The sequence below is a fragment of the Dermacentor andersoni genome, chromosome 5, assembly GCF_023375885.2.
Source record: "Dermacentor andersoni chromosome 5, qqDerAnde1_hic_scaffold, whole genome shotgun sequence".
Taxonomy (NCBI): domain Eukaryota; kingdom Metazoa; phylum Arthropoda; class Arachnida; order Ixodida; family Ixodidae; genus Dermacentor; species Dermacentor andersoni.
Window position 1 is genome coordinate 80,897,436 of NC_092818.1, and position 26,452 is coordinate 80,923,887.

The 26,452-nt window shown below is 46.1% G+C and overlaps 1 protein-coding gene and 1 long non-coding RNA gene across 2 annotated transcripts in view; one reads left to right on the plus strand and one right to left on the minus strand.

Moving 5' to 3' along the window:
• The window catches only part of LOC140218486 (uncharacterized), an 876,148-nt gene that overhangs the window by 145,008 nt on the left and 704,688 nt on the right, over positions 1-26,452 (plus strand). The gene's annotated exons all lie outside the window — the stretch shown is intronic.
• The window catches only part of LOC126530814 (uncharacterized), a 205,946-nt gene that overhangs the window by 67,057 nt on the left and 112,437 nt on the right, over positions 1-26,452 (minus strand). The window contains exon 3 of the mRNA XM_050178100.3: positions 21,077-21,125. The gene's annotated coding sequence lies outside the window, so the exon portion shown is untranslated. The remainder of the gene's footprint in view (positions 1-21,076; positions 21,126-26,452) is intronic.

Here is a 26,452-nt window from a genome sequence, read left to right on the forward strand (position 1 = left end):
ACACCACACGAGCAGCGAAATGTATTCGGCTGGGTAACACAAAGAACGTCGATTTTAATGGTGATTTTTGTTTTAGCTTGCTCAAATTTCTGTGCAACGAGGACATTGTGTTCGCTAGGTGTTACGTTTGCCCGTCTTCACGCGAGAAATGTTGCAGTGGTTAGGCATTGCAAATGGTTAACTCGTAGGGTACTGAGCAGATATGTCTGGGGCTGCATGGTAAATTAGAAACATGACAGGACATAACAGCAAAGGTGCGAAGTTACACAGTTCATCGGGTGCTTTTCACTCATTCATTTTTGTTAGCTCATTCGGCGGAACTTGTAAAACTTGACGAGGACCGTATAGCATCGAGTATGGCAACAATTACTTTGTAGTCATGCATTCAAACATTTTTGCAACTAGTATTACAAAGTACCGCAGTTGCCGCAAGAAAATGTAGGTGCTCCAATGCAATGGTTTCTATTTTAATGTAGCGCGCGGACACGCAAGTTAAAAGTAGCAAAATAAATTTTCATTTGTTTTAACGCACTACGCACCTTCTTCAAAAGAGCATGTTATTTCCAATGTCCTAAACTTCTAGGAAAACTGCGTTCAGAAATGTGTATAGGGCATCCATGACAGACTTGTAGGCAGCAGATTGTTCAAGCGTACGTGCCTAACAGATTGCATTAAATGTAACCCTGCTTGTGCTCCCTCAGTAGCAATGAATATCGGAAGATGGTGCGATCTTTTGTGCTTTTTCCCCCCTTTTGTGGTCTCTGTACTTGACAAGATATTCCGTTTTTGTGTTTGCTTCAACTGAATTTGCTGTTCCTTCTTTTTTCTTCCTTTACTATGACAGCGGTTAAGCGTTCCAGCCAGTTTGCTTGTCCATTCACTCCCTTATGCCAGTGCCGTCATCGCGCCATCTTCCTGCTGGCTGCTTCCTCTCAATTTAACCCTCCCGATGAGGCGAAGAAGAAACAACACTCTGTCCACCACCACTGCCGAGTATCGAACTGATGTCTCTGCGTCGCTGTGCAGTTGGGAGCCGCGAGCGCTGACGCACCGCTCGGCTGGGGCACCGAATGGTTCCGCAGATGTTGACGCCACCATTCCAGGCTGGACATCGTGTGTCAGGCACACTGTTATATTGCCGGCATCAGCGCACGGGTTCCATACGCGATCAGAGGGAAAACTGTACCTGACGAGGACTATGTTCCGTGCATCGCAAAGTATTTGTTCTTGAGGCTGTGGCGTTCCTCTTAAATATGTACCCTATTAAAAAGATATGTATGGCCCCATAACTACCATGACCGATATCAAACCTATCCCATACAAAAACCTCCTTTTGTTCAGAGCGCTGCCATACGAAAGCGCACGTGCGCCGTCACCTGGTTTATTTCACATTTCGTGGGCTTCTTTTAACCCCCCCCCCCCCCCCTCCCCAATAAGAAAACGACACTCAGCTTGTAGGTTGCCACAAAATATTGGATCGGTTGTTTCTGAACCACCTCTACAACGAAACGCACTTGGCCATAGAGTTAATATTAAAAATTTTGCATAATTCATCTCAGTTAAGTAATTAAGTGGAATATTAAAATAGTCTAGGGAGCGCCACACGACGGCGAACCATATGCCCTTGGTCCCATTCATCTGCGGCTAACCACTTCCTTTTACATCCTTGATTCAAGTTGCGTTAACCACCCTGTATACGGTTAGAACCTATGGAATCATAGCTGGTAACGGGGATTTAGCGTTCAAAGCCCAGGTATGACGCAACGCCACAGACTAGGGTTTTCCTGGACTTCTGTATAACGTGCTCCGAAATCGCGGAGCCAACTCGCTTTTGGATTCAAACTTCCACCCGAGTGCAGCAGGCGTTGCGAGGTACCGACAGCACGAGACAGCGCTCGTCAAAAGAGCCACGCGACCGCCGAGAGTTACCACGGCGAGTGCTCTGCACGTCGTCATCGCAAATGGAACTCCATCGCGGTTCATAAGCGTGACAGAATGCGTTAAATTTATGAGCTCCGTATGAATAGCTAACCGCTCTGGCGTCGCTTATAATGCGTTGTGTCGTTTAGACGCTGTTTATCGGTAGTCATTTTCAATGTTAGTTCCGGCATAACGTTGTGTGAGGCCCGGTTGCGTATCTTTTATATGTTTATTTTTTCTTTGCCTGCGCGCACATTCTGAAGCGCTTCATAAATAAAAATGGAAAGCGCCGCGAAGCTAACCGCGCCATAGGCGCACTCACGCACCGCATTGCCGCCGCGGAGTGCATCGACTTTGTGTTCGGTGTGCGCTTTCGCCACGTCAACGTGCCCGAGCCGCAATACCGAAGTCGCCGTGAAAACTTAATGGCGTGACCGATTAGCTGTTCGCCGATCGAAACCGCTCTCAGCAGTGCCTTCGCGGGGTTGCGCCCATTGTTCGGTGCGACACTTTGGGCGAGTGAAGTGGCGGGATGAGGCCTGTGCGAACACAGAGAACGGAAGAGAGCATCGACAAACGACGTCCGTAGTGGGCACTTTTGCATATGGGAGGGGGGGGCTCGTCTCGTGAAAATGGTGCAGCGATATATATATATATATATATATATATATATATGTGTGTGTGTACACTATGGCGATAGCGCGATCGAGACGTTTTAGAACGAGCATGTGCATGTGGTAGCGCTGCTCTTGTCACCGTCTTCTAACAAGGTCCAACAGCTGCTCGCGAAGAACGTTTTGAGCCCGACATATAAACACATTCCTTGTCATCTGTGGAAAACGGAAGGCTCTCTCACCCATGGTAAAAGCTGAAAAGAAAGAAGGAAAGGAATTCCAGCTTAGCCTGAAGCCCGAAAATGACCCGTTCATATTGTTGTCATTCGATCCGCCGTTCCAGGCCACGCCGCGTTCGAAATCGACGCAGCATAAAAGTAAACATGGAAAGCCAATATTTGCGCTAATAATGGTTCGCTGGACACGGTTTAGAAGCTTCATCATTAGCTATATGCTTCTGATGGGCATGTTGTAACGCAGGCCTCTCAATCATCTTTATATAAGAAATCCAGCAGATCCAGCGAGTTGGAATCCATACAGCCAAGCTTTGTGTGTGTGTGTGCAGAGGTGTTATGGTTGGGAGGGGGGGGGGGGGGCATGAAATAGATGGTAGCTGGCCCATGCCGTCGTCAAACTTATCCACGCTGAGGACGTTGTTGAAGGGAGAGACTTGTTCTCATCGCAAACGAGGAATATCGGATTTATTTGCAGTATCTACATGATAACGTAGATGATAACGTAGATAACATGACTGAAAGAGGAATACACTCTGAGGAGCCGCCAACGGCTCCTTAAATACACTGTCCTCCCTAAATCCCTAGGTGAGGGAAAACGGAAGTTCAACAACGACCAATCCGGAGCGTCCAAAGTTATCGTAGCCGATCCGCCTTTAAGGGGGAGGGTTTTCGCACTCACTTCTGCACAGGTTGCACTGACCACACCAAGGTGAGAGGGTTCTCGCAGACACGGTGCTTGATCCGAGCACCATGTCTGAGCCTCTCCATCCTAGTTTTGACTCCGCAGACAATGGCCGCCGCGTCTGCCCATGACTTCTAAAGCAGAAGACACACCGGACGATTCGGCGTCTGATCCGACGTGCGGCGCCGCATGCTCCGCCATGCGGGATACGACGATTCGGGGCACACGGTGCGTGCATCCGAAAGATCGAGCGACGCGTAAGCTCCACCCAGATACAGCCCCCCAGCTTGACTTCATATCCACGTCCAGAAACGCAATGTAAACAACTCTGCACAACACTGTTTCGTTTTACGCGAACAGTGTCAATCAAATTATGCCCCTGCGAGTGACGGAACACTTCACGACGGCGCGTTGTCCACTGACGGCTCCGCCAGCAACCAGCGATAGGGCCGGTAGGCATAGCTAGGCGGACGCTGCGGCCGACGGCGCTGGCGATCCAACACGAGCTCGTCAAAGAGCGCTTATTTTTGCCAAAACAATTAACACTGTACACTTAGGTCGCCCGTAATTAAATACAATTGGTTTACTCGACGCAGTCGTTGCGAAGGGCAAACGTGCAAGCGAAGCGAGCAGCCTCGCTCAGACGGTCGGTGTGTGCTGTCTTACCGCGAAATGCCCTCGCGTTGCGGCTCCCGATCTCGCCAGTAGCTTGGTGCTAGTGTACTAGACGCCGCTTTGCATAACAGGCACACGTTCGAGATAATTTTACTGAACTGGTAACTATTTCGTTTCGGAAACAAACTGCAGCAGGCAAGGAAAAAAAAAAGACTGCAAGAAACCGGTCAGCCAGCGCCGCCTCCGTGGAGGGAACGTCAGAGAACGTCACATGCCAGCCACGCTGTCATTGGCTGCGGCCAAACTACGGTGCGGTTGTCGGACGCGTCGGACGATGAAAATCTGCCCGGTTTGTCGCACGCCGGACGTCCGATCCGGCGCTTCGGCACAGCAAAACACCTCGTTTCCGGCTGCCGTTCCGGCGCGTCGGACGCTGGATTGGACACCGAATCGGACCGTGTGTCTCCGGCTTAAGCCCCGTGAGACGGCCGCAAGACAACTCCCTGGATTTCCACCGTTTCTAACAAGCCATGACGGTGATGGCGAATCCACTAACAATACTTGGTCCGCCGACCGCGTTTAGTCATAGCGGCGTCGAGGGGGTGTTGATGCGGAACATCGTTGCCCGTACAAAGCGGGTCGCCGCAACAGGTGGGGAAGGGTTCCAGGTAGGGAAGGGTGGCGACCTTCTGGGAAGCTCGTCACTCCCGCAGCAGCAGCTGGCTGGGAAAATTTTGAAGGTCCGTACCCTTGCAGGCCGTTCGTAACAGCATAAATGGATTAAACACGCATGCACACACACACAAGCGCCGGGCGCAAAGTTATACCGAGCCTTCGGTTAAGCGGAGTTGCTGACTACTAGCAAGTACGACGAACGCCTTGAACGCATGATGACTTCAGAAGCAGCATGCAAATACGTACGTAGCGCAATTCGAATCATTTGTATCCGCAAGAAGCATCAACTTCCTCATTAAGGCGCAGCTGCGGATGCGGGGAGGCGAGCTTTTTGGCTTGCATCTGCTAGCATCCGCTACTGCTGCGGATGCTAGCGCCATCTGGTGGTGCTGTGAGGAACCCAGCGGCCAACCAATCACCTATCAGTCAACCAACCAACAATACGCCAACCAATCACAGCGGTGCACGCGTGCCGCGCGCTTCACTGTGATTGGTTGGCGTATTCAGAACAAAACTCACTGAGGTTCGCAAAGAAAATTTTCGTTTAAAAAAAATACTCCATTTACGAAGGATCAAATAACTACGTAAATTGAAGAGTATGGGTTGTAACTGTAAAAATGTCGCTCATAGCATATCAATAACGTAAGGCGATGGAGGAGCACTAAACTTTAGCTGCAAGTACCTCGCACGTTTAAACAGTCCTTATTGTGTTAGTCGACACCACCATCGCAGGAACGAGGGAACGCGCCATTCTAAAGCAGTTAAAGACTGTTGCTTGCGTCTACTATCACCAGTTTTGATATAAGCGCAAGCAAATCTTGAGAAAGAAACTCGCAATTTCGCCCGAAAGGCGAAGTATCGATTGCGATAGCAAATTAGTAGACAGTCATACGAAGTAAGCATAGTAGTTTTATCGACCGTACAAACTTCGAACCATTCCCTTACTAACTAAATACCAAGCACAGTGTCAGCTCGCGCAGGCAAACATGCACACATCACACTTGATGACCTCGTAAACTCGCTGTCAAAATGCTGGAGCGAGGAAGCGTGGCGGCAGCAGCGAGCGAATTGACCTTCGTGCTGCCTCTCGCTTCGACGCGGTCTAAGCGGCGATAGCAGAGTACGCCCAACAATATCAGCCCAGCTGTCCATATTTGCGCACTGTGTGGGACCATAACGGTGAGGGCGGTCGCAGAGCCCTGTACAGAGCCCTGTGCGCGGGCAGTGCTCCCGCAGCATCCGAAGCCCGGGACGGCTTAACCTAGTGAGTCTGTTGCGCTGTAATGAGCATCAGCCCTGGAAAACGGCAAAAAATACAAAAGTCACCTATATATCGCGTTTGTATTCTACTTCAGAAACGAGTAAGACCATGGACCCCTAATAACTTTGTGACAGTCAAGGACTAAATGCCGGTGACAGCAAAGTTTTCAACTCCACTCGAAAAATTATGTCCGAAAAAAAAAACACTTTTGGTGAGCGATCATCATCGCTCATTAATTTTCTCGACACTCATCTTCAAGCGCGTTTCGTACTTCTTTATTGATTGTGATTAGAACCTAAAACACGATAATTGTGTTTAAAGAAAAAGAGAGCCTTTTGCTCAGTCCCTGGCCCTGTACGCTCGCGCGAAGCTCACGCTAACACAAACAGCAAGGAACACAGGGTCGAATACAAAGCCGAGATAAGGTCACGCTCTCGGGACACCGGTGCGCTGACGAATGTTTAACGCCTCGTGAAGAGCTTTCGTCTCTCTGTGCACCTCTTTCTCTCTCTTGTTTTTTATTTAGCGACCTCTTTGCGCCGGGGAACGTAAGTAACGTGATTCTACGATTCTGTCATTATTTATACGCGCTAATTACCTCATTCGGTGCACGCAATTTTCAGATATGCAGTAAAAAAGATCAACGTGCACACACGGATTTACAAATCACGCATGCAAAAAAAAAACTCGTAGCACATTAGTGACCAGAGTATCCGACCCTCTCGTCCTACCCTTGATACCGAGTTAACGAGCTCTCATTTACTATCGACGTGACGGTCCACTTCCGCGCCGCTCTTCGGTTTGTTTCTGGCGGTTCCAACTTGATGCTCACAGATAGTTAGATTCAGATGTGCCACGTCCTTTTCGTTTTTTTTTTCTTCTGTCTTTTCTTCGTTAGTAATTTTGACTCATACATCTCATTCTTTTTAATAACATTTCTAGCTATGCCTGGTTCAGAAATGTGCTTTTAGCTGATCTTCAACGTTCGTGACACCCCGAACTACACACTTCACCTTTTGCAAATGTCTGTCTGGCATCGAAGCATTACTGCAGAAAATTAGACCCTCTTTTTATTTTACTTTTTAAGGTTGTTCTTGGTGCTGAGCTCATGCCTGCGACAATAATCGCTTGTGAGAGGCGGGAAAAAAACTCTTTCTATAGTTATGCTCCTAGCTGAAATATACGCGTGCTCATTTCTAACACTAGTTTGTGCGTGGGAAATCGTTAGGAATAATGCGAAAAGAAATGTTAGTCAGTTGTCCTCCTAACCCCCCGAAAAGAAATTTTTAGGATTGCTGCTTTTTCTTCTTCTTCTTCTTTCCTTCTTTTTTTTTTTTTTTTGAGCATCGCGTGCCTGAGCTCAATACCACTTCCTAAGAAAATGTGTGTGCGTCATAGTGTCCACGACTCGGAACAAAAGCTGGTTTAAAAAGAAATTCTAGGGCGCAATTTCTTCAAAATAATATTTTGTTTCACAGGCGATTACAGTTTGTCCCTAAACTCCAATTGCTTCATGCCTACACTTCCAGCAGGCAACGTTTTTAATTTACAAAGACGCTTTCACTCCTTAAGGTTTTGACCAGCACTTTGAGCTTCTCCAACTACTACCGACAATAATATTAGGAGAGGAAACGTGTTTTTATAACATATTTTTTCTTTACTAATGGTACATTTATTTAATTATTTAGTTAGTTAATTATGTATTTAAAGATACCTTACAGGCCCCTAGAGGCATTGTATAAGGGGGGAGAGCATACTCAAGGATTATAACATACAATAATTAGAATACGTATGTGAATACATATACAAAAAATACAGGGTAAGAAATGCGCTAACATACACTAATGCTTTTGAACGCGACAGGTCATTGAACAAAAAAAAATTGACACAGTAAACTATAATCAATAGAATTAAAGCGTGTGGACTATAATTAGACTATAACAAAACAGTGTTTAACGGATAGTTGCACATTAATAACGGAAAAGACAATGACAAAAATAATGCGTTAGATTATGTATAGCTTAAAAACTGCGTTGTTAGAAAAAGCCGGAAATTTTCTTGGTCACTCTCATAAGCGATGACGTTAGGAAGATCATTCCAATAGCGAATGGCTCTCGGAAGAGCGGAGTAGTTAAATGAATTACTGTCCGTAGATGCGCATAACCGATTGTACAAGCATTGAGGCCTGTAATGATTAGTTTCAAGAGGCAGAACTGATGGCGCTGTATTATGGATGTATTTATGAAATAATGATAGCAGGGTGATATCAGGATGATGATCCACGGGCTGTAATGAGAGGTAGAGTTTAGCTTGTGTTATACTTTTGTTATAGTCATAACAACGCGAGATACAATGCGCAGTCCTATTCTGAATCGATTAGAGTTTTTGATCAGATATTTCTGATGGGGAGACTAAAAAGATGCAGCGTATTTAAGCTAATGGTGAACAAATGTTAGGTAAGCTAGTTTACGAATGTCTTTATTAGGATTATGTAACTTGCGTCTTATGTACCCTAATGATCTCGAAGAATTGACGCATATGTATCCAACGTGCGTTGATCACGAAAGAGTCCAAGTTTAGGTTAACACCAACATATCTGTATTGACTATCATGCAAAATAGTGATGTTATTTATGTGGCAAAAAACGTAGAATTACTACGATTGCTGCTAAAAAAGGCAATTTTACATTTCGAAACGTTCAGCTTCATTAGCCAAGCGTTACACCAAAGAGAAATAAGTTGTAGATCTTTTTGGAGGATTGTATGATCATCGGCACACTTGATGGAACGGTAAATAATGCAGTCGTCCCCAAAAATGCGCAGGTGTGAGGAAATGTTATTCAGTGTGTCAGTAATGTATATTAGAAATAGTAACTACCCAAGACCGCTGTCTTGTTGTACACCTGAATTAACGTGTGAAAGAAGAGAGGAAGAATTACTAACTGCTGTAAATTGCTGACGATTACACAGGAAATTGTGAATCCGTGTTAGTGTAAGAGAATCTAATTTAAGAGCAGATAATTTAAAATCAAACGGCAATGTACTACAAGGTCGAGCGCTTTTGAAAAGTCTAGAAAAGCACTATCTCTTCAGATGCTTAGCATTTTCGTAGTGGCGCTTCTTCCTTTTTCTTAGTAAGCGTAGGGATCTGGTGAACCATGGGTTATATTTGTCATTCTATATCTTAATGAGAGGGATGTACTGGTTAACCAAGGCAGACATCTTATTCCTGAAGAGATGGACTTTTCTAGAAGATGCTTTTCCATGTGAGTATGTGAATCAATTATTAATTCGAATAAGTGCGTCTCACATGAGCAGTTTGATTAGAAAAGAATAATTTGTTGGCTTCCAGGTGGCTGTAGACATTTGACGCAATTACATGTTCTAGTATTTTGCAGCATATAGATGTTAATGATATTGGACGGTAGTTTAGGGTGCGTATTTATTACGTGACTTAAATATGGGTATCATCTTTGCTATCTTCCAGTATGAGGGCAGCATGCCAGTCTCTAATGATTGCCTGAACATATGAGACAGAATTTTACTAGATACTATGACGGTGTTTTTGAAATTTCAGAATGAATGTTTGCAACGCCACAGGATGTAGTTAGCTTGAGGTCATTTATCAGGCATGCGACACCTTTAACTGTTATTTCTATAGGTTACATATATTGGTAGCACAGCCCCGATACACCTGACAGATCAGGCTGATTTTCCGTGGTGAATATAGAAGAAAATTAAGTATTAAAAGTAGAAGCACACTGAATATTTAGAAGGGGTGTGTTATTATTGTTGCATAAAGAAACGGTTTTGTGGTCATAGTCTGAACTTATAATGAACCAGAACTTTCTGAGATTTGATTTTAGAAGAGATGGTAAGTCATGAGTGAAGTATTTATCTTTAGCTGAAGACAGGGCATAACAGTAAATTTTAAGCTTTCCTTGTATATGTGTCCCAAGCTGCTTGTGTGCGCAAGTGTTTAGCATTTTCGTAGTGGTGCGTTTTCCTTTTTCTTAGTAAGCGTAGGGATCTGGTGAACCATGGGTTAGATTTGTCATTTTATATCTTAATGAGAGGGGCGTACTGGTTAACCAAGGCAGACGTCTTATTCCTGTAGAGATGGACAGTGTATTTTTTTTTCATTTGTCACTTCGTGTCTGAAATATCCTGAATCATAATCACACCATCATGGTGCTTGCGTAATACTTTCGACGCTTTTCTTCGCAAGCCACGCCAAACTCATAATTAAGTGAAATGAGCTAAATCGCATAGTGAACGCGCTGCCGTTTATTGGAACAGCAGGGTAATACATGGTTACTAAACAAATTGGCGCGATGCGCAGTCAATGAAACCGCCTCTCTTCTGCACGTATCCTATAACTCGATAAGATTATAGCAGGTATGTTAGGCATATGAACTCACCACTGCAGGTGCCGACACGAAACGTGCCTCCTGCAGCCCGACTGAACCACCTACACGTACACACTTAATGCTCTGTGGAGGTCCTGTGGTAAGAAAGAAAATAAAACTACAAGATTGAGAAAAACGCTGAAGTAGTCTGAAGAGCGATAATGCTAGGGTAATTGCATGAACTGCAAACACGTAACACTCGCGCGTGCTCCTGGCTTTCTTAAAAGTGTTTCCTTGCAGTCTCAGAAAGGAAGCAGTAAAGCAAGCTTCTGGTTTTGGCAGAGTTGCGCAAGCTAAGATGTAGAACTTTTCCCACCTGCACTCAATGCTGTTTTCTTTATGTTATTCGTTTAGAATAGATGGTGGTGCAAGTAAACGCATTTTCTCATGCGGGATGAAGAAAAAGAGTGACTGCGGCATAGTTATGAATATATGCACTTTGTATGGAAATGGCTCTGACAGGCAAAAACAATTCTGACGGTAATGGGAATTGACTAAATGACTCCATACAGCACAAGTTCTCCCAAATGGTCGATTAAGCTAACTAACGACGTCGAATAGATCGACGACGAGCTCCTTCCTGGCACAGACATGGCATAAGCGCGAAAGCACACTTAAGCGGTACCTGCCGACGTTGACTTTCCGCAGCATGTTTGCTAAATCTCCGCATGGGTAAAAAGTCAAATCCAAAGCCACGTATTCATGATGCTGTGTAACATTGCTTGGCTTGTCATTTGCGGCGACGGTTCCACCGTCCTTCAAGGTGCGCGTGTGCCCACTAATGACTACTGTATTATTTCGGCAACGGTTCAAAAGCCCCGAAAGCAAGATAAAGATGAAACCATTGATAACGAACGCAAGCATTGGCTTAGGCCGGGTAAAGTATTCAACACACATGCCAGTGGAGGTATCGAAGAGGCGTGAAAAGATACACCGACCAAGATAACTGAAAATTTAATGGCGTTTCGCCACCCCATACGGGAGGCTCCCCTCACAAGGCTGCCGTATGGGGAGCCCAAACGTCATTAAATGTTCAGTCACCTTGGTCGGTGCATCTTTTCGCGCTTCTTCAAAACGTATTTTCTCGGCCAGACGGGCTGTCGTAGAACCTTGTATTTCATGCATACCAGTGATTTGCAAACGACGTATGCTGAAAAAAAAATATGCTTTTTCCGCTAGTGAAGCATACCCTCTTCAATGAAAAGCGTACAATGAGCGTAAAGAAGATTGCGCGCTTCTGGTCTAGCCCATTCCTCATTCGCTGTTTCATGCAGCGCTTTGCTTTTAGCAGAACCACTTCTGATATCGCGGAAGGAGCAGCTCTCGGGAGCGCGGGTGGCCGAAGAAAACTAATATTCCGGCCGTCTTCACTTTCATGTTACTCCGCGCCCTCGCGGAACCGCAAAACCGCCCCCTCCCACTTTCCCGCCTTGTCGTAACCAGCCCCGAGGCCTGACGGAGCACCAACGTGTCGGGGCCAAGAGGGGGTGACCGTTCAATGCCGGGGCCGAACCACTCGCGTGCGAGTGCATACGTCGCCGCTGCGTGAGTGCGGGTCTAACGAGTGGGAATTGAGTTTGTTCAGGTTTCTGGTATCCCAGCAATTTGCGCAAACGAGATTAGAGCGGTCTCCCAGACCTGGTGTGGATCATGTCCTTCCGACCGTAGGGCGTTCGCCAGAATCCACCCCCCCCCGCCCCCTCCCTGTACGGACGCTTGGCTCTGGTAAGGAGAGAGATGCGCGTAAGAGGGAAGTGGCTGCAGGGACGGGACGGGCTTATGAAGAAACCGGAGAGGGTGGGTGTGGGGAGGGGTATGGAAAGGAGGGGAGTCGGTGGAGGTGAGGAGATTTAGACTGTTTTGCGAGCGGTGCGCGCATACATTTACGCTGGTGAGGCACAGAAATGAACGAGAGGGAGGCGGAGAATTCGAATCGAGGAGGAAAACAGAGGATGCTCCAAGGGCGGTAGCGAGGGAGTCTTCTATATAATTAGGTTGAAAGCCCGCCACGTGCGCATTAAAAACAGCAGGAGAGCCAATAATCACGTTTGTATTCACGGCGGTGTGATCAATAACCGCCCCATATTTTGCTACTTGGTTGACACCGCCGCGGTGGCTGCCACCTTAGGTTGTCCTTTGTCTCTTCGTACACGCCCTTTCTCCCATCTCCTCGGTCTTCGCTCTGCGGGCTTAGACACGCCGTACTTGACTGTGGCTGCACGTACGGAATCATGTGGAGCAAGAAATGTTTGCAAGAGACTGTTCGTGGGCTCCTCCGGAACAGTCTTTTGTGCTGCTCGACAACATTTGGACGTTTCTGGGCCACGAACGAGTACTCAGAGGTAGTTGTTTGTTTGACCTCGCGGCTTACTTTTGTAATGTCGGTGTGACGCGTCACCCTGCCCAGCAGGAAGCGTATGCCGGGTTTCTTTTTGTTTTTTTAGAAGGTCAAATATTTTTTGAAATTGCCTGTGGGAGATAGCACAATTCTAACCCTTCATCTAAATAACTAGATGAGGCGACCATTGCTTCTACGAGAAATCAAAATGCCGAATCAAATTATCAAAATGATCACCGTAACTAACTACTTATTTGATATATTGTGGCAAATATCTAAATCTACTATTTCTAGCCGGTGAATTCACAAGGCGTACCTACTTGGAAAGAATTATTTGAACTGTACCAGCTTCGAGATAATAATTTTCGATGTTTCCGACGAAAGGCAGTGGTGTTGGAGTTACTTTTGTGCTTCAATTCATAAAACAGCGTTTCCTTAAAAGAAGTAACTGGAATGCCAACGCCTTTCATCGGACACTGAAAATTTGAAACACATCTATTTTTTTATTATAGAACAACTACGGTTTGGTGTTGATCAACTCGTCCGGTAAAAAAACATGTGACGTTGTCACTTATCATGGGCCAGAAGCCAGCATAAACACAGATCCTTTTGCAGTTGAGTGCGATGGCTAATATAGAAAGACGAAAACTTTGCACCACAATAGAGACTGCAAGATTGTGAACTCTTCTATGAAATGTACAGCGCTGTTCCCATAAAGCCATTATTTCCGGTTTTGCTTAATAAGGTAATATGGCAGAGCTATTGTTTTATTACAGCATAATCCTTGCTTTTTTGCCTTTGGCCTCGCATTGCAGCTAAGGATTTTGATTAGACTCCCTCCATTCACCCTCGATAGCTTTTTTTAAGTGCAAGTTATGGTAAAAGCGAGACAGACAGCAGAACGCTAAATCTGTTCCCCCAACCATTCAAGCATAATGATAGGCGACTGCGGGACCTGACATAGGCGTAATACTCTCGATCGATTCAATGTGCGTCAAAGAAACTAGAAGCTAAGGGTGAAGAGTGAGAGAAAGGAAACGTACTTTTATTTTTGATTCTCCGTTCACTCACACATTGCTCTTTTAATTCATGCGCGTGAATAAATATAAGAAAGAGAGAAAGGCCATGGAGAAAGAGCTCCTTTAATTGTTTGCAGATCATTTATAAGTGGTGTTTGTCGTGCGTATTTGGCTCATCTGCTCGCCATTCACGCCCCAGACAATGACATTTAAACACTCGTCAGCTGTTAAGCAGTGTTAATTTTTCAGAAATGTGCTGAGAGTACCATATTAAAATCTACGATGAGCTTGCTGCCTGACAGCATGAATTGAATTGGAAAGAAAGACAAAATTTTAACGTATTGGCATATTTTAAAATATTTAACATAAATTTGAACGTATTAGCTCCAGTCAATCTATTGCGGCTTTAGAGCTTCTTGTTTGTAGGAATAATATATACAAAGCAGAACGAAATACTCATGTTGGTGCTTACCATAGCAACAGTGCATGCAATGACTTACAAGAAAGGAGTTTAGTAAAAGGGAAGACAATATAGGGTAAAATTACTTGTGAATACAAAAAGTTATCTCGAAATCTGCACTCTAAGTTGTTTTACCGGCTTCTATTTGCGTTAGGTATTCGAGTTAGGGTTTACCTTTAGAATATACAGATTGAGTACAATATGCATTGTGTTCTCTTAGTAAAAAGGGTGCAATGCAAGCTCTTGTTATAATGCACGTAACGCAAGAACAAAACAGAAGCAATTGCGGGATGTACAGAAGGTGCCTCTGCTGATTTTTGTATACATATATAGTTCAGTGTAACATGCCATAATGAGAACATTTCAAAAACAAGAATGAATTGATAAAAGACTGTCTGCGTCGTTCACGAAAGGTGAAAAAAAAGGAGTGCACACTAAACTTGTGCAGCACTAATACTTATTAGTATTGTGATACTTTAACTATTCCTTGACTCATGTTATATATGTATTGGACATTCAGCAAGCGAATGCAGCAAGCGAATGAATTTTCCTGGTTACGGTGTTACGGGTTACGGATGTTTTCCTGGTTACGGGTAACGGATATTGAAGTACTTATTTGGCAGCCTTTCCGAGTTCGGAAGCCCTGCTCACCCGGCGGTTTAGCCTACGCACGACCTCTTCTGCTTTCTTTCGCTCTTAGGGATCAGCACAAAAAAAGAATACCAACAAAGAACACTTCAAACACTGCTACCGAATGTCTGTCGTGTCAGGATGAAAGCACAAAGAAAGCGCGCAGTTCTCCAAGATTGAACGACTCGATTACACTCGCGTATATCTTTCCCCCCTTTTTGTTAGGGAGCTACGTTGGTTACTAAGGCGTCTCATTACCCTTCGGGATCTGCTTGAATTAGCCTGTCTGTGGAGCTCTAACGATAGCTTCTTACCCTCTGAATTTCGAGGAGTGCCTAGAATTGAGTTCTTCCGTGTGCAAAACAGGGCCGCCGGAGAGTGTCACCGCATGAATTCAAGTGAAACCCGGTTTCCATTTCTGGCAGTGCCGATAAACTAGAGAGAAGTGTGAGTATAGTAATATTTCTCTTTCTACGTTTTGTCATTAGGGGAAGACGAGTGCGCACGAGAGCAGAAGTGTCGTTCAAGCACTGTTACCTTACTGGCTATTTTCAACTGAACCTACAGATACGACTGTAGGGTTTAATAACGCGGCCGTCTGAGAAAGTTGGCTAATGATGTCACTGTGCAAGCCTGATTTTTCTTGCGGTATCGTCTGCCAAAATTTTGATTTAGTGCCACGTGATTTTTCGAACATATAATACTTAGTTGATGCGATTATTCAAACAAAGCGTGAGAGATTTGTTGCAACCTCACAAAACAAAAAAAAAAATCTGTTTTAGGTATTCCTCGTGAAGTACCGGTCTTTGATTGCAAAAGAAAGAAAAAAATGTCCGACGATTACGATACTTGCTAAGGTGAAATTTGAGCGCAGCTTTACACGCGTATTCATTTCGCGGTATACATTGAGGCAAAGAATTTGAGGCTGAAATTGTCTGGCACCGACTGGCAGTGGGTCAGTGCCATCAGCGCCTTCGCACAGGAAGGGGCTGTATGGCAAGGCTAGCATGATGAGCGGCATCGGAGGCAGCTGTGGAAGAGGACGACGACGAACGCGCGACCAGTGGCACGAGCGCGTTCGCGCGGTTACGCTGACACTCCACCCAGGAACGGGCGCCTAAGAGCTGTGCTCTAAATAATCAATTGTAACGTAACTGGACCAATATATAGTGGCAAACAAGTTTTACCGAACGTGCCCTTGCGACGCATACTAATATAGGCATGTGCGAAAATGTGTCGAAACAGAAGCCTAATCTACTCAGAATGAGCACGTGTAACGATATTTGTCCAAGCACACAAAGTAAGCGAGCAGACGTGCATGAGACGTTCGGTTGCTATTATAGAGTACAAAGTACGGCGCATTATTTTAAAAGTAACCTTTGTTTTATAGTAGTCAATTACGCTGTGCAGTGGCGACTTGGGGTGCTCAGTATTGTCATTAGCTGTTACTCAGAAAATGTTTCCTTGTACGCAATTGATAAGTCTCGTTTTCTCACGTGGGCACTGTCCAGAGCACCTGTGAAAGCCTAAGAAGCAGTCAAATGATTTTGCAGAAGCATGATGTTGCGTTTCTGCAAACAACGACGTTTCTGCAAACAACGTCTTTTATAATCGTGAACGTATCTTCAAGACCAATCCCGTTCCTTCTCGAGAACCTTGTTACTATTAAAACGTAAGTCAAAAAGTAAAGGGATTTTCGAGAAACTGTACACTTACTCTAATTATAGAAAACTGAAGCATACATTGTTCTTCTACATAATCTCCCTGCACTTCAACGCACTTTGCCCAAATTTTCACAAGTTTTTTGTTTCCGTCGGAAAAAAAAAGTTTTTGGTTGCCCCTATGACCAACTTTGCATCGCATCAATTACTTCTGCATCGGTTGCGAATCTTCTTCCCCTGAGCGCTTCCTTCAATGGTCCAGACATATGAAAATCGCTTGGAGGCAAGTCGGGACTATGGTGGGTGTTCCAGTAATTTGAATCCCAACTCCTTTATTGTTTCGGCTGTCCGTTTGGCAGAATGCGGCCGATCTTTATCTTGCTGAAGGATGACACCTTTTGGCAGTTTTTCAGGACGTTTGGATCTGATTGTAGGTTTCATTTTAGTTCGCAACACATCACAATAGTTCTCACTGATCACAACTCTTGGGGCGAAATCAACGGCTACCACACGTCCCATGTCTCAGAATAGTGTTAGCATAATCTTACCAGCTGATGGTTGACATATAAATTTCTTAATTTCTGGGGATGATGAGTGTTTCCAAACCATGCTCGCAGCCTTACTTTCCTCTTTTTAATGATGTACCCAAGTTTCATCTACAGCAACAATTTGCTGTAAAATTCCATCTCCCTCGCGACGATAACAGGCCAAATGTTTACAAGAGTGTCCAGCCTTTGTGCCTTATGCTGCGCTGACCATTCTTTTGGGACCCACCTTGCACACACTTTCCTAAATTTAGCCCGTCGTGTAAGATGGAGTACTCCAATCCATGGCTGATAAGTAAAGTATTGGTGATTTCGTCCACTGTGATTCGTCTGTTTTCCATCACCATACCCTCAACGACTTTCCAATTGTCCTCAGTCGTTGACGCCCATGGCGTGCCTGATATTTCTTCATCACATAAAGTTCTTCCATGTTTGAAACGTTATACACATTCGTAGATCTTGCTTCGCGATAAGCAACTGTCAGCATACTGCGCTTGCATTCGACGAATAATTTCCGCAGGTTTAAAACATTCCGCAAAGAAAAGGTGGATCACTGCCCTCATTTCCGTTTTGGTGCAAATCGACAATGGAGCTATCATGTTTAGCGGTCTGCTACACTCTTACGACTAACGTGGGAATAAGAGTCACACGTTCCATAGAAGTAATTCAACGCTGGATACTACACATGTCATCAAACCCTAGTGCGAGAAATTGCAAAAGTTCTTTTACTCTTTGACTTCCCGTCGTATACAAAGAAAAGAACGCCGAGATCACCTTTAGGTGACGGACCACTAGATCCCAGGGGATATAGCATCGATGAAAGGCAGGCGCTTTGTCGCTGCACGAACTTGGACTCGGTGGAACAAAACAATGCCACGTGAGGCTAGGGGTTCTTTTCTCCCTTGGGAACTTCCTAAAAGACTCATGACCGAGAAGTCCATCGAGCCATGACTGAAAGCCAGATGATTGAGCAGTAAAAGAAAGGAATAAAGGACAGTAAGGACAGCAGGTACGTCAAGGAAGCACTATCACCGGCCACGGTTGGCGTAGGATGAAGGTGAACATGCCTTTTTTTTTTCCATTCGACAACGTTTCGAAGTGGCGAGCAGCAGTACGCAGAGCGTTGCATTGTCCGTTAGCAATGCGGACGACGCAGGCAACTACACATTGGACACAACAAAAAAATCATTGTATCGTGCCAGCAGACTCTCTCGTCAGCGTTGTCCCGAGGCGATGCCTGCGCGCCTCGAAAGCGCCCAATTTATCAGAGTCATCTGGCGGTCGGCCCCATAACGGCTCGGGCGGTAGCGTCTTCGCGTGCCGCTGTCGTCTCCTACGTAGCGTTGACAGGGCCACGCCGCCGCCTAGGAGCGTCAAGAGCGGCCATACAGCATCCAACGTGGCACGCCCCCCTTTCTTGCCTGCCAGGAAGCGGTTGTTCAGCAGGGCGTTGACAGGAGGCGAGAGACGGGGGGGGGGACGTGGTGTTTCGTTGGCGAGTGTGGTGTGGGTTGTGTACTGGAGGCCACTTTGGGCGTTGTTGGTGCCGCGTAACTCACGAGGGTTGGTCGCGATAACGAGGTGCGCGTGTACCACGTGCTCTCTCTGCCTTCCTATCGGACAAACACACCTGGCTTAAGCCTCGCCGCTTTCTGGCGAAGCGATGCAGAAAAAAAAAAAAGAAAGCCTGGCCGAACCCAGGGGTGCAGCAGGTCTTTTTTTTTTTTTCCCGTGCTCGCTTCCGTGGCCCGCTGGACGCTGCAGTGCTGCATTGTGCGTCCGCTGCTGCTACCGGTTCGCCCCGAAGACAATTGAAGAATGGCTCTCCCTGCTAGTTTCTACTAGCCGTTTGCCTCCTTCCCCTTCAGCTGCCACGTCTGTTTCCATTCTCTTCGGCGGAGCCTTCGCTTTTCTGCCCGCTAGCCTTAAACCTTTCCATGCAACTGACCCGAGCCCTCGTTCTTTTAGCCTGCTGGCCCATTCTGCGTCCTTCAAAGGTTTTTTTTTTGTCACTCATTCCTGCTCATTCTTTTTTTGCCCTTCTTTGTTCTACATGAGGAGAGAGAGAAAGCTTTTTGTTCTCCTAGCTGGTACCTTTTCTTTTTTATTTTCTCGCGTTTCTTCGCTTCTTCAACGAAACGTTCCTCTCTGCTGCCGCATTGTGTTTCTATTCTTTCTATTTTTCGTTTCATGACAGAAAGCTATTTTAACAGCTGGCTAGCGAGAAAAGGGTGGCGTTTGTCTCTCAGCAACTTCTTTTCTCCTCACTCTCGGTTTAGTGTCGCCACTGCTTTTCCCTTCGGGAGTTCCGGCATTCTAGCCCGGTCGCCTCACCCCCTTTCGCAGGTCATCCGCTCTTTGGTCCCAAAATTCTGTGCCGGCTGGCTTTGACCCCCACAGGGCCTTTCCATTGTCCGTTCACGTGCCGCTGCGCCGCAACCCCCTTGGGGCTTTTTGTTGTCACAGTCGACGCGTCTAATTCATTGGAATTCGGCTGAAACGACTGCAACGAGATGTTTACTTTTATCCTCTTGCTAACGAAGCCCGATCGGGACGCTGATGTACGGCTTTGTGCCCCACATTTCCAAATGGTCCGCGGTACACTTTGTACGGGAACATTCGCTTCGCAAGTCAGCAGGCTGTCGTCCTGGAAGCTTGTGCATTATTAAAGCGAGGACGAGAAAGGACGGCCTTCTCGTACAGTCGCTTATTCGAACCCGCTTCAACTGTGTTAGTGAATTACTCATTAGGTTCGCCGCGCAATATTTAAGCGAACTGCTAGTGGAGTAGTAATCGAGCCAACGAAGCCTGCACGTGCTCGAGTCACACACAATACTTAAGGAAGTACTCGAGCTGATGAAATGACTTTTGGCATGCTGGGACACAAGAACATGCACTACCAGCCTTACAAGGTGTCACGAAAGCGCAGATGTGCATGCAGCTCGCGGCCGCGATACAAAGTCTATACGTCGTCAACATAACGGCCACACGACATCGCGTGCAACCACTCTTTTTTTTCTTTGCTTCGCAAAATATCACTTTCACAAATTGTTTCAAATATATGCTGCTATTCTCCCTTAATTAAAGTAATGAAGCATTGTGCGTTGCTACTTCTTGCGATTCTGCATTTGGCGCAAGCTTATATCGTTTCGGTCGAGTACATGAATGATATGAAGAGAGTGAGGTGTGTGTGCTAGCCTGTTTTATTTATTGTTACTCGACAGCTACACAGTGGTTGAAAACTGCCGCAGTTTCGAGGGTAGCGTTGCACACAGAGCACTGTATCAAATTGAGGCCGTCTATTGCCGGCTGTAGGTAACTCAAACATCATTCAGCTTTTCGGTGTCTTCATTAACGGAGGAATGGTGTATTGCTTTCCAGTAAACGTTTGCTACTGTTTTATCTTCCTTTATTATGCCTTAGGTTTTACCGTAACTCCAGCGATCGTATTGTTTTGATTTTGGCTATATGCGTCAAACGAACCAGCTACGAAGGAATTCTTGATCATGTTATTCCTTAGGAAACTGACTCGGATCCGGCTTTATTTTATTGCCTTGGGGCTGACTCTGACCTCCGTTTGAATATGCCACAAATTATTTTAGCTTGACCGACTGCATCTATTAGCATTTTCCTAGCTCACTAGAAAAGCTTGATCCGACGAGAAAGCCATGCAAACCAAACATCTTGTGCATTTACATATGCATCCACCCATTTCGTCAAACCTCGTTTCTTTGAACGCTGTTTTATCCCGAACGCTTTATCGCATATTTAATACGTCCTTACGACTCAATAATAGGAACATGCTTACCCAATTTTAAGTATAAATTCGCATTTAACGTTCGTTATTAGAAATATGTGCAAGTAAGTATTGACGGCAGCTTTAACATCGCAGAGTTTTCACGCATACTTCGGGGCCTGGCATTCCTTTAATGAAATGCTGTTGGATGGCGCTTCTATTATGGTGAACGATGGGCACGTCGGCATGCATGCACGTTGCGAAGTCAGCACTTACCAGCAACACGCTTTCCTCGCCTGAAATTTGGTCAGTCTGGCAGGCGTTCCTGGAAGGGAAGCAAAACGCAGATTATTTAGCCACCTTTTAGTATTATTACTTACAACTTCCGCTGTAACTGCATCGAGAAAACTTGAGATAAGAATGCGAAACAGTAGCCGTTTACATGTCCTGCGACATCCGCTGAAACGGCGGGCTTGTATTCATAAAGCATTTCGTAAGGCAGAACTCTTCGCAAGAACAGGCACCTCCCGATCACGATAACTGTCGTATTAACAGGGAAAGCCCACGGCCAATCCCAAATGATTATTTCGAAAGAAAACACTTGTGAACTTCGTGCCTAGGATATATTCACGCCTAAGACATTTGCATATACATGTCGACTAGCGGCGCTATCTTTTTCGGGGCTCTGATTGGAGTTATTCAGCAACATACAGTATATCCACCCATAAATAAACTACAGCTTTATTCATTGCACTTTATCCGTTGCAGCTTTATCCGTGCAAAAACAATCCTGCTCGAAGTGCTAGATTCTATAAAAATAAAAAGGATATTCGGTGGCTGCTCATTGGGGGAAAGCTCTCACCAATATCAAGTAAGAAAAAAAGAGACTGGTCGAAGATAGACGAGTGAACGGCATAAGCAGCTGCCATGGAGCGCCAGAGGCTTTACAGAGAGAGAAGGCAGCGTCGTTAACCAGACAAAGAAACGACTGATTGGCTACCCTCCCTCTCTCATCTTTCTATTTTTCCCCTTTCCCTAGTGGCCTTACGGGATTCCTTCATTTCCGGGATAGGCATTGCGGCATCAAAAGAACCCAGCACGTCCTTTCCTTCCATGTGAAAAAAACTCGAGGTCAGGCATCTGAGTAGAGGGCACAGCGCAGCAGGCGATGGTGCCAGGCCACAGGATAGTCACTGATAGACGCTTCCACGGCAAAGCACGCCACGGGCTCTCTCCGAACAAAACTGTGCGTCAAGACGCTGTGACAGGGGACCCCAACCCGCCGGCAGTGAAGTGATGGGAGAGGCATCCCCTCTCTATAGCGTCGACCGCCACCCCACGCCGCCGCTCAAGCTTTTTGCTCCTCCACGATAGTCGCTTTCACCTCGAAGGACCCCAACCTACGGGCCGGCGGTTCTTGATCTAAGACCTCCGTTTGAAAGTGAAGCAATAATTCAGCAGCGCCGGCGTTCCTGCCCTCCTTTCGCTGGCGCGAGCCGCCGCCACAATTTCTGCTCTCGTCATTTCCGCTTCCGCTGCCCGCCGCAATCCTTTCCGCGAGTAGCGCGACCGCGAAAATGATGGAGAAGTAGCCCTCCCCCCGACGTGGAGACCGCCGGCGTCTTCCTGCGGCCACGTCCGCTGCTGCCGCCGCCGCTGCTGCCCTTCCTGGTCTGACGCGGCCTGGGGGCCCGACGCCGGCGTGCCGATCAAACATAAAGACGCGGGACAGAGAGCAGCGCCCGCGCTCCCTCTCTCTCCCCAGCATCGCCGAGCGACAGCTCGCCACGCTTCACGCGGTGCCGACTTCGCTAGACATTCATAACGCCCCTCTATAGCACCGCTCGGCACCCGTGGAATTTCTTGTGCTGTTGCTTCTTCTACGGCATTTCGGTTTCCTTCTTTCTGTTTATTTGCTTTTTTTTTATCTCCTCGCTTTACCTTCGTTCCTTTCTCCCCCTTACTCTCTACCCCTACCAACAAATTCCGCTTTCTTTTGTTGCTCCTATCTGCAATGCTTGTTCTCTTTCGCACTGCTGCATCCTGTGTCCTCCCATACCCTCGCCCTGCCATTCGCTTTCCCTCGGTACTGCTTCTATAAGCGCCCTCACCCGCCACCCCTCAATCTCACTCCCCCTATGGCCGGCAGCGTCGGAACTTGGGGATGGTTTCCTTTCTTTTCGCGGGGAGGCTTGGCTTTTTTTTTTTTTTTGGCGGGATTTCTCCTTGCGGGATAGTGTGCGGACGCGCAGGGTCATTTATCTGCGGCGGGAGGTGGCGTGAGTGAAGGCCGCGCAAGAATAAAAGTGCTGTATGCGCGAGGCTCTCCTCTGTCTTCTCCTAGCGAAATCGACCGTCTTATGAGTGTGCAGGTGGACTGTTCGTAGTCTCGTCAGCCCCGAGGCTTTTGTTGATTACCGAGCAAACTCAGATTAAGGAGAGAACAGCTGCTGACAGATTGTTCCTTCCACTAACTTCGCTTTCATTGTATGTGCAGCACTTGGCAGGCATGTCAAACGTCGTGTGTGTGTAGGTGAGTAAGTGCGGGTGGATGCTTTCACGCGCACTATATTATAATGACTTTCTTTTCTGCATGAGACTAATTCTCCCACCCACCCTTGTAGCTTATTGACAATGGCCTTGCTCTGCAGAGTTCAAGTTTCCGGGTTGACTATCTGCTGTGGCGGCTGCATTTTCAGGCAAAGATTGTCGCGTACTTTGACTTCACGTTAAAGAGCCCCTGGTGGTCAAAATTAATCAGGAGTCCCTTACTACGGCATTCCTCATAACCATATCGGGGTGTTGGCAGGGAGACCCTATAATTACTATTTATTTTTTATGAGATGTACACATTCCTTATTTCGCCGAAGAAAGCGTTATCTGTGCCATGGGAATATACAGGCTAACTTTCTACTCAGCCATGACTTCTGTCTTGGTCTGTTCTTCTAAAAAACTTCAAACTCGTTTGAATATTAAGTAGGAATTTTTTGGGGTACGACAGTGAGAATTGCTTCCTTCGCCATCTACTTTCAATTCTAAGTTGTCACTACAAGACGCTGCATCCGAACAGAACTCTTAGGCTTATGCGACCATGCCATAAGCTGTTATCAGATTGTGTTCATCATATGAGATAGCGCTTTTCTTAATGAGTTTAAAGGAACAAGTGAATATATATATATACATACATATATATATATATATATATATATATATATATATATATATATATATATATATATATATATGTACATGTGCGTAGCGAGCTTGATAAAATCTACGCCGAGTGGCAAAGTGAAAGCCCCAAATGACAGCCGCTGCTAACCTTTTACCAACTTCCGCAAACATCACCACTTCATTAACGATGAAACTCTAGTATCACGCATATATGCGTCGCTGCTTTAAATTTATGTTTCCACATAGATGCGTTTACGTACTGAATGAACATTGGATACTGAACAGGCCACCCGCTTCCACTACTACACGTTGAGTTCACCGCAGATTTCGCTTCGTACCTGACGTCGGAGGGCACAGCAAAGTTTTTTTTTTTTTTTTTTCGAAAGGGCGCATATTACTTCCGTTCGTACGTAAACGTCCCTCCATAAGCACTTCAGCTAATGAACCGCGTTCTGTTGTAGCAGTCATGTGATTACAATAGCGTACAATCAGTAGTTTTCAAGTCCATTATTCAACCCCGCGCGTTTTTAATATCACGGGGGAACCACGGAATTTCGTGGCCATCCGCGTCCGCGATATCAAGTTATAAGCCAACAGGTCACGTTGCGACGAGCAGAGTGAATAAATATGCATCGGGTGTCACACGCGCTAACGAGCGCCGCTTTGTAGTCGGATAACGGCCGGTGCGCTGTGCCCTCCTGTCCCCCTCGCGTGTAAACACGCGGACCTGCATGCGAGCCGGAGACTGCGCGGTATACACGTTCGTGTATGCGGGGGCGCTGCCCACAAGCGAGCCATCATTTGCATTCCCTCTCTCCCGCGCTTTCCTTCCTCCACCAACGAAAAAAAAGAAGTTTGCCTCGCCCAGGGTGAGTGGAGGACAGGAGGCTGAACGTGGAATCAAATATTAGAGAGTTTTAGACTCCCCATATGCGGGTTGCAGTTCACGTAATACTGGATTACTGCAGACGTTCGCGTGAGCTGTCGGGTCGATGGCGTCATCTGGCGGCGACGAGTTTAGCCACAGCGGACACATCGTTATTATTTGGCCAAGCAGGTTCTAGTTAGCTGCTGGTGTTAAGAGTTGTGAGCGCGTTAATCGTTAACATGCAGTATATACCTTTTTTTTTGCCCTTCGAAGAAAACACCCACGGAGCAAAATAATTTCTCTGTAAAAAGCGTCACACAGTGTAGCTACCAACGTTGCCACTGCAGTCCACGTCTGGCTTGCGTAACCCAGTGTTCCGTAAAGGGCACTGTGTTTGAGGACAAACTAAATGACTGCATGAAATAATGCCCACGTTTAGCTCGTCTGCAAGCGTGTTAGCGTTAAAGGAACACCGAGCTTGCAGGAGACGTATATACAGTAGCAACAATGCTAGCAATTGCATCTGGTGGCTCAGAGAATAACGAGAGAGTACGCAAAGCTATAGTACTAGTAGTTAATGACATGCTCTAGTTAACTGCCAGTGTGAAGCGTTGTTAGTGGTAGAATCGTTTACGTGCGTTACCTCTGTGGCTTTTCTTCGACGATATTTGTGACAGACCATGGTCAAGGGCGCGCACAAGCAAGGACAGCGAGAGGTGTAGACAAAACGAGCGCTTAACGACGATTCTACTGAGTTGAAAGAAAGCGCTCGTGTTGCCTTCATCTCGGTCTGTCCTTGTTTTTGCGCGCGCTTGACCGTGGTCTGCTATGAGCTGTGCAAAACCAACTCACCCCAAAAGTAGATGGCCTTGCTAACTATGACTGCACAAACATTTATCCAACGCATTGCAGTTAAACAAACTTTCACATGATGTCGCTGCCAGCTTTGCTACTGTTGCTACTGTCCACGGCTCCTGTTTCCCGGTAATCCGAGAACCGTAAGAAGTTCGGGGACAAGCTGAAACTCTCCATTAGAGGCACCGTCCGGCTTTGAATGCCGAAACATCTGCCAACTCTTGCATCAATCAAGGTAGTGCAGGGCTAGGTGGGGCGGCTGATCAGGGTTCAGTATTGAGTTCCGATCACCTTAGATTGCTAAGTAGGTACGCCAAAACCTGCGTACAAAAAACATGTAGCGTTATTTCGGGATTCAACCCCTCTCCACCTTTGCTCTATTTCTTTCTCCACATTATATATATATATATATATATATATAATATGTGAATGTCAAATGCCAGAAATGCCAGAATTCAAAAATATGTGCATGTCCCCTACCTGAGCAGCACCAAGGGAATGTTATTTGCCGTCGCTTGGAGATACTCAGATACTTGCTTTCTTCTAAACTAATCAGGTAACTAGCTTTAATTACTTAATCAACTTCTAAAATAAAGTTACGGTTACATAAGTTGCAATTGCTGGCAAGCGTGAGAAACAGTCAGGGTTCTTTGAATGATATCGAGTTCCACTCTTTATGTCGAAGCTTAAGCATCCTGCAAATTCTATGACAGAAGAAACGAGCGCAGCGAAAGTGCCGCCGTTGCGGACAAGTT